Source organism: Hibiscus syriacus, unplaced genomic scaffold (genome assembly GCF_006381635.1).
Source record: "Hibiscus syriacus cultivar Baekdansim isolate YM2019G1 unplaced genomic scaffold, ASM638163v2 tig00111392_pilon, whole genome shotgun sequence".
Taxonomy (NCBI): Eukaryota; Viridiplantae; Streptophyta; class Magnoliopsida; order Malvales; family Malvaceae; genus Hibiscus; species Hibiscus syriacus.
In genome coordinates, this window is record NW_024063078.1 from 3,914,800 (window position 1) to 3,923,639 (window position 8,840).

The 8,840-nt window shown below is 34.8% G+C and overlaps 1 pseudogene; it reads left to right on the forward strand.

The window, feature by feature from the left end:
• Positions 1-1,192: 1,192 nt before the first annotated feature.
• LOC120160451 lies at positions 1,193-8,102 on the forward strand (annotated as a pseudogene).
• Positions 8,103-8,840: the final 738 nt, after the last annotated feature.

Genomic DNA, 8,840 nt, shown 5'->3' on the forward strand with positions numbered 1-8,840 from the left:
TCCAATAGAAATAGATGGCAAAACCACTAATGCAAAATAAAATAAAAGTCTAATGCGACTGCTCCGTTCTCATCAATGAGCATTGCTTATAAGTTATAACGACGACTTCCTTTCATTGTTTGATCGAGAGACTTGAATGGAGTGCAATATTTCTATAATGATTATCGATGGTGGATCCAAAACTTTTCGTATCAATTATGAAATTTGATTTTCTTAATTATTTCTTTATTTTACTGATAATTTATACTTGAAATTATACTTGTGATCACTTCATTCAAATATATATATATATAATGTATTATTAATATATACATGATTACCTTCTAAAATATTTTTAGATCTACCACAAATGATAAAGTATTTTTTATGTAAAAGATGAAAGATATATCTTCGATCTTCACTTCTTTATAAGTATCAAAATAAGTATGGATGAATAAAATTCAACTCGGCTCAAAATAGTTAAAAAATTTTATTTGACTCGTTTGATTCGACTTGTAATTTTATAAACTTAACTCGAAAATATTTCCAGTAAAATTTGAGTTATAAAATATAACTCAAATAACTCGTAATTTTTAATAATTAATGGATGGGTTTTGATTTCGAGTTGAATCCTTCTACTCACAATTTTAAGATTAAAAAACGACGAAAATGAGAATAATTTAGGTTCATACTTATTTTTATTATTTTTTAACTTTAAATTAAACTGTTTTTTAAAGAATTTTGCAATAATTTTCCACCATAATAAAAGTATATATAAATAGGGTAAAGTATAAAAATAGTCCCTCAACTATTAAAAGTTATAAAATAGTCACCCGACTATTGAGTATGTTCCAAACTCGTTCTTTTTCGTTAAAAAATTGACAACAATCTGAATTGTATGTTAACATGTTGATTGATATATGATAGTTTTTGATATTCTGATATCATATTTTATCATATCTCAGTCAGCAGGTTAAAACTAGTTCAAAATGTCGTCAAACTTTTAATAGTAAGAGGACTCAACAAAGCAACACCCTATAGTCAGAGAATCATTTTGTAACTTTTAATAGGTAAGGTACTCAACAAAGTATCACTATATAATTAGAGACTATTTGTGTACTTTACCCATATAAAAATCTGAAAAAGTTAAGTAACATATGAATGCCAGTGGGGCATTTGTTTGCCCGACAAAAGCCGGTCAACGCAGCAACTATGTTTTCTCATTGGAGTATGCAGCTGTTGCTTAGGCAGTCTTTCCCCATCAGCTGATACCACACAATCGCCATGTCTGTCTTCCACCCTCATAGCTGCTCCAATTCTTTCCTTCCAGGTCCTTCCTGTATCAACTTGCATATTTAATGTTTGTGCGTATGCCTGTGTGAATATATATATATATATATATTTAACTCTTATTTTGTTATCTTAATATTCATCTTTACTAATCTGGATTATCTTTGCAGTTTCCATGGACAGTGGAGCAAAGACAATAGCAGACACCAATAGTACTAATGGTTTGGTAATAAAACTCCATCTTCTTATCTATAACTTTTGCCTTTTGACATTGTACAAGAGATTATGATACCCTTTATCTACGGGTGTAAATGATTAGTATAATGTTTGGGAATATGTTTTGTACACGTTCGTTAAAATGGTAAAATTACATCACTAGTTCTTTATCCTTTTAGGCTTCACATTTGAACTCTAACGTTTACCTTGTGTTCAATTTAGTTCTTGCCTTCGTCAATATTTAAAATATAAAAAAAATAATAAAAATGAGTCAATAAACTAGTTTTTTCGTGAACATAAACGAAATGAAGGTATATATATTCGTGTTCGTTTGTTTATTAAATGAAGATAAAAATTGTGTTCATAATTACTTATTTAGCGTAATACACAAACATAAACGACATTATAAGAATAATTCGCGAACAACTTATCAAAAGTTATGTTCATTTACACACCTACCTTAATCATGCAGTGCTTTAGGGATACCAAAGAAAGGATCAAGATGTTTGGTCAGATTGAACTTTTTGGTTTTTTCCTCTACACTGCTTGGGTTGCAATGGTCCCATCTCCCACTTCACCACACAATCCATGTTTCCCTGCATGTTTAAACTGGCTGCGGGATAATCAACTACCTGATGGTTCTTGGGGTCCTTGTCGTCGTCCCGATCCAATGTTAACCAAAGACGAGCTTTCCTCCACACTCGCATGCATCCTCGCACTGAGGCGATGGGGTATCGGTGAAGAAGAGATTGCAAAGGATATGTTTTCATCACCCCATTTCCCCCTCAATGGTGTTTCATGGGCTAACATTACTGTTTTCTTCTGTAGGACTCTGGTTTATCGAGTCACATTTTGGTTCGGTTTCAGATGAAAACCAGCTTACACCTATTGGATTCGGTATCATATTCTCTGGTATGGTTGAATATGCTAAGGAAATGAACTTGAACCTCCCCTTGAGGTCAACGGGTATAGATGCTTTGTTTCATAAAAGAGATTTAGAGCTCAGAAGGTATATTCTTGGTCATTAATGTTAATGTGATATCAACAATTAGGCAAATAACAAGCATGGTATTTGCCAAAACAGAGCGTTGGGCTGATCAGTGTAGTCGACCTTTGACATGGTATCTTGATTTAATTGTCACAGAGAAAACTCTAAGGGAAGGGAAGTCTACTTAGCATATGTTTCGGAAGGAATCGGAAAACGCCAAGACTGGTGTAAACACAAAGTAAACGTATTTGTATATGCCTCTTATTCAATGCAAAGAATGGCTTATATAAGCCTTACAGACTCTCAGAAACAAACTAACTGACACTACACACTAAGTGGCACTAAGATAGGAGTAATAAGCAACTAATAACAGACCCATTCAGCCCCATAATATAGGGGCATTATTGACACGTAAATAACTAACATTCCCTCCCTTAAGCTTTAGCTTATTTCAGTAACTTCAACTACACCAAGTTTGTGTCTGAACTTCTCAAATTGATCGAGCTTCACGGCTTTAGTCATCACGTCAGCCACTTGTTCATTAGTATTGCAGTATTTCAGTTGAACTACTTGATCATTCACCAGATCTCTGAGAAAGTGAAATCTCACTGCGATGTGCTTACTTCTTCCATGGAGAACAAGATTCTTGGATAGTTGAATTGTAGAATTGTTGTCACATAAAATTTCGGTGGCTTCTTTTTCTTCTAACCCAAGATGCTCCAGAATTCTTCTAAGCCAAATGCATTGACATGCACAAGATGCTGCAGCAATATATTCAGCCTCAGTAGTAGATAAACTAACTACAGGCTGCTTTTTCGAAGCCATGATACAGCTGCAGTTCCTATCATAAATACTGATCCGGAGGTGCTTCTTCTATCATCTAAGTCCCCTGCATAGTTGCTATCACTGTAGACTGTGAGACCCATTTTCTTTCCTTTTTGATAGAAAAGACCGTGCTCAATGGTGCCTTTTAAATACCTGAAAATTCGTTTTGTTGCAGCCCAATGTGACTCCTTTGGATTAGCCATGTATCTGCTGATTAGACTTACCCCAAACATCAAGTCTGGCCGTGTGACTGTCAAATACATGAGGCTACCAACAGCTTGTTTAAACTTTGTAGCATCTACTGGAGCTCCTTCATCATCCTTAGACAATGTTGTTCCTGGTACAATGGGATTTCGAACAGAGTTACTCTCTGTCATGTTGAACCGAGCTAGAACCTCACGTGCATACTGTCTTTGACAGATGAAAATTCCTGCCTCATTCTGTATTACTTCTATTCCCAGAAAATGTCTCATTTACCCAGATCGGTCATGTCGAATTCCAGCTGCATTGAGCATTTGAACTCTTCACATATATCTTTGCAATTTCCAGTAAAAATCAGATCATCAACATAGAGACTAACAATCAAATATTATCATGAACCTTTTTCGTGAACATAGAAAAGATCGTTGTCCGATTCACTGTCCACAACCGCAGCTGCTCTTTCTCACCTTCCGAATGCCGTTTGTCTTCGTTATCTCACTGAACTCTTAGAGAAGTTTGGGAATGCAGGTTAGTATGCCAACGTTACTTCACAATTTCTAACATATTTAATAACACTATGGACTTCTAAGTTACTAATGGCCATGTTAATTCCAGTTCCCAGGGTTCATCCTTTTCATATTTACCCCCGGCTATGCATGGTAGAGGCTATTGAAAGTTTGGGAATTGACCAGCATTTCAGGGAAGAAATTGCATGTGTAGTGGATGAAACATATCTAATGTTATTTTACAAGCATATGTAACACATAAAATCTAAGTTGTCCGGACTATATTTTTTTCTTCGACATAAATACTATATTATAATTACTTCAGATTATTTAAAAAAAAAACCTTTCTTTAACTTCATCGATCTCATCTTAAACAGATGCTGGATGCAGGGGGAGGAGGAGATATTCTTGGATCCGGTCAATTGTGCAATGGCTTTCCGAATACTACGTGTAAATGGTTATGAGTTTCCTCAGGTATGTTGATGTTTTTTTTTTGTGTTCGGATAAGAAATGATAAGATCAAGAGATGGATCGAGGAGGGTGATGGTGTAGTCGACTCATAAGTATTTTCTTTATATTTTGCGATAGATGATCTAATTTTACATCCTTGAAATCTTGTAATCTCACACACTCTAAAAACTTCCTAAATTCATATCCTCCGACATAAAATCTTGTATCCATTCCGGGATGGTACCCTTGTTGCTAAATTTTTTTTTTCTGTGATATCTTTTGGTGTAGAATCCCTAACTGGATTTGCTGAAGAACATTTCTTCAATTCGCTGGGAGGATTTTTGAAGGACTTGGATGCTGTCATCGAGCTACATAAGGCTTCACAGATGATCATACATCCAAATGAACAATTCCTAGAGAAACAGATCTCATGGACAAGTCATTTCTTGAAACGGAAATTGTCCAACGGATCTACATATGCATATAAACATAAACAAATCTTTTACACAAGGTATTCTTTTTGTGTGTGAATTGATTTTGAAGGAAATCGTCAACTTCTTTTCTTTTCCGTTTTGATTCACTGTACTTACCGGAGAAGGACCGCCGTCTATGATTTTCAGGTGAATGATGCCCTTGAGTTCCCCATTACGCAAGTTTGGAGCGCTTAGTATATAGAAGAGGCATGGTGAATTATGCTGTAGACGATATACGGATGCTTAAATCTTCATATTGGTACTCCTTCATATTTATTTACTTTAAATAAAGTTTAATTAAAACATAAATATCCAAATTATACCCCTTGTTTATTTTAAGCATCTAAATTTTTTTGTTGGTGTTGAAGTATGTGTTTAATATTTCTTTCGTTACCATTTAAGCTAATTAAAGTTTTACTATATAATTATTTAAGGTCATCTCGTCAACAACAGTTAAAAGAAACCCTAAACACTTGTTTTTTCAATCTTCAAATCTCTAATTTCTAAAATCTTAACCCCTAAAGGTAAGAGATTATACAATAAGCGTGCAGTTGGAGGTTCACATGACTCGGTTTTGATTTGGGTGGTGGTGTAGCCTTACCAATATGTTAATGGACAGGCGATAGTTGGATGAAAAAATTAATTTTGTGCGACAAGGGGAAGATCAACCGGTGAGAGTTTGATGATAGAAGTGACTGATAGTTGTTGATTCAACGATGACGTATGAAATCTAAGAATTTAAGATTAAAGATTAAGGGGATTTATGTATTTTGGATAATTCAAAGAATCTAAGATTTTTAGAAAATTAATGATTTAGTTTTTTAAGAAAAATTGAAAGAAATCCAATAACATGCTAGTGTCAAGCATTATTGATTGAATGATAGATTTTATTATGACCGTTAACGGTCATACACCATAAACGGTAACTTTTAGGCACATACTTAAAAAAATCATATATCTAAAGTAAACAATAAATATAATTTAAACGTTTATTTTTCAATTAAGTCTTGATAATGTATACCTGATTTGCATCTTATTTTATATTCCTTGTACGTTAGTTCTTCGAGTATTGGCAACAAAGATTTCCTAAGTTAGCATTGGAGGAGTTCGGTGCCTCTCAATCTATATATGGCGAAGAACTCAAACAACTCGAGAGGTAAATTTGTTTATCAAGACATAGACCATGATGCAGTCACAACTGACAAGAATTCTGATGGAGCATAAAGATCGTGCTCAAACTTACTATTTCTTTAACTATGGTAGACATCATTGATTAGCGCTTTCAAAATTACTGCAGGGATAAACCGATAGAGTGGGGGTGGGATGGGGGCAGTTGTCCCTCCAATAAGATATTTTAACGTTTTTAAATTTTACAAGTTTATCCCTCTTAAAATTTTTATAAATTAGCCCTCGTATGAAACAGGTGGGTTCGAGAAAAGCGATTGGACAAACTGAAGTTTGCCAAGCAAAAACTGGCTTACTCGAGCCAGATTATCGGACGCTCGTATATCTTGGGCTAAAAATGGCATGCTTACTACCGTGATTGATGACTTTTTCGACGTCAGAGGTTCTGAAGATGAACCGTTAAACCTAATCCAATTGGTTGAAAAGTAGGATCTTTTTTTCCTTTTACTCCTTATCTAATCGCTTTTGGTGTATTAATAGCCGTTTAGTTCTCTTAACGAAGTAATGGCTTATAAGAAAATGAAACACAGGCATGATTTAGACGACACCAACGTCCATTGTTGTTCCGGGGAAGTTGAAATCATATTTTCAGCACTTCACAGTACAATTTCTGAGATCGGGGAGAAATCAATAGCTTGGCAAGGATGTAACGTAAAGACTCATGTCATTGGGATTGTAAGATGCAATCTTTTATTTTACTCTTCATATTAACAATGGATAGTAGGATTCTGCAGAGTATTGCATGTTAAATAAATCTGAAATTTTAGAACATAATCAGTATTGAAGAAAAATCGTATCTGATCGTTGTTTATATGCACTGGAGGAACCGGTTAGTTAGGATTGGTTTGGTCATTTAGGGTCAAATCATTTTGGGTCTATATTGAATTCGATTTAGGTCGTATCAAATTTGATTCAGATTTAGTTGGGTCTATGGTACGTCAGGTTAGATATTAGGTCGGGTCAATGTCAAATCAATCAATTTTCAGATTAGGTCAATATTAAATCATTCAATTTTCGGTTCGGGTAAATATCATATCAATCAATTTTCATGTTAGTCCAACCTTTAGAACTTCGAGTAAATTTAGGTGAAGTTGAGTATGAGTCCAATCAAATATATATATAATTATCGATATATTATTGTAAAAAATCATATATTTTTATATTTTATGTATCTTATGAGGCGAGATAGAATTTGTAACATAAATTTCATATTGATCATGTTAGAAAAGTTTGATTAAAAAATTTAGATTTAGTCATTATATTTTAGTTCATAACAAATCCTGATCAGATAAATCAATTTGGACAATTGAGTTCGGGTCAAATTTATCATATCTAATAAAGACAATGTTTTACGTTGCAGTGGCTGGGTTTGCTTAGGTCTGCGTGGCAGGAAGCTCAGTGTTAAAGCAGAAGGAAGTCCCAACCGTGAATGAATACATGGCAATGGTTACATTTCGTTTGCCTTGGGACCAATTACCGGCTCTCTATTTTGTCGGGCCTAGACTCTCGGAGGATGTCGTTAAAAGCCACGAATATAATCTTCTCTATAAGCATGTAAGCACTTGCGGCCGTCTTGTCAATGATATTCACACCTTTAAGGTACGACTTCTCAAATCAGAAAGAATGAACTGTATATAATCAACATAATCAAATAATTATCATCAACAACAATAATTAATGTCCGATATGGTTGCGCAGAGGGAATCGATGGAGGGAAACTAAACACGGTTTCTTTGCACAAAATTCACGTACCGATTCAGTAACCGAAGATCATGTAGATCAAGAACTGAAGCATTTAATCCATGAAAGGAGGAGAGCTGCACAGATTAGTGTTGCAGCGAAACGGCGTCGTTCCGAGACAATGCAAGGAGTTGTTCTGGAAAATGAGCAAAGTATTACATCTGTTTTACGCGAAAGATGACGTCGCATGAAATGGAGAACGTTGTCGATGCAGTAATACGTGAGCCCGTAATTGTCGATGAACTCTAACTAAGCTGAGTGAGGGAACCTATAGCATCTGTGCTTTATTGTCAATTTTGCATTTGTGCTTGTTGATATGGTTCTAGATATGATTCATTCGCCCAAGGCTTCAAAATCTGTAATGCTATTCACAGAATTTCATTATTTTTTGAGTTTGACTACCACTATATATATGAGTGTATGGCAATTGCCGTGTGTCAACCTCGGAATTTATGCAGAGCACTCACTTAAGAAAAATATGTCACCTTTTGTTACTGGAATCACTTGTTAGTTCAAAATAAAGCGACTCGTAAATACTTGGTATTGATGTTTACGAAATCTCGAATCATCCATCGGTGGAAAACTTGTGCAAAGGTTGCGAAGAATCCACACTAATCTCAGTGCAAAATCCTTTGTTCTTGACAATGACCGGAAATATTTTCTTGTCGAGGAAGGAAAGAGATTTTCTCTATTGGAATTTGATCTTTAACTATGTCCTTCCAAGGTAGTTTATGATAGGAACTTAGTACGATAGAGATAGACAAAATGAAGACGAAAAGTACTGATCTTCTTTTGTGGAACTTATTCTCAAACAAGGTGAAAATGAATGGCAATATGCTGCATGGAGAAATAGCACACACATTATTGTAGGAGCACATGGAAGAGAAAGAGTTCCGGTAAAAGATTCATGTTCCAATTAGGTTCAGCAACAATATTGGTAATAAATCAATGTTCTGCTTCAATGGAGCAACAATCAACAGTTGTTTG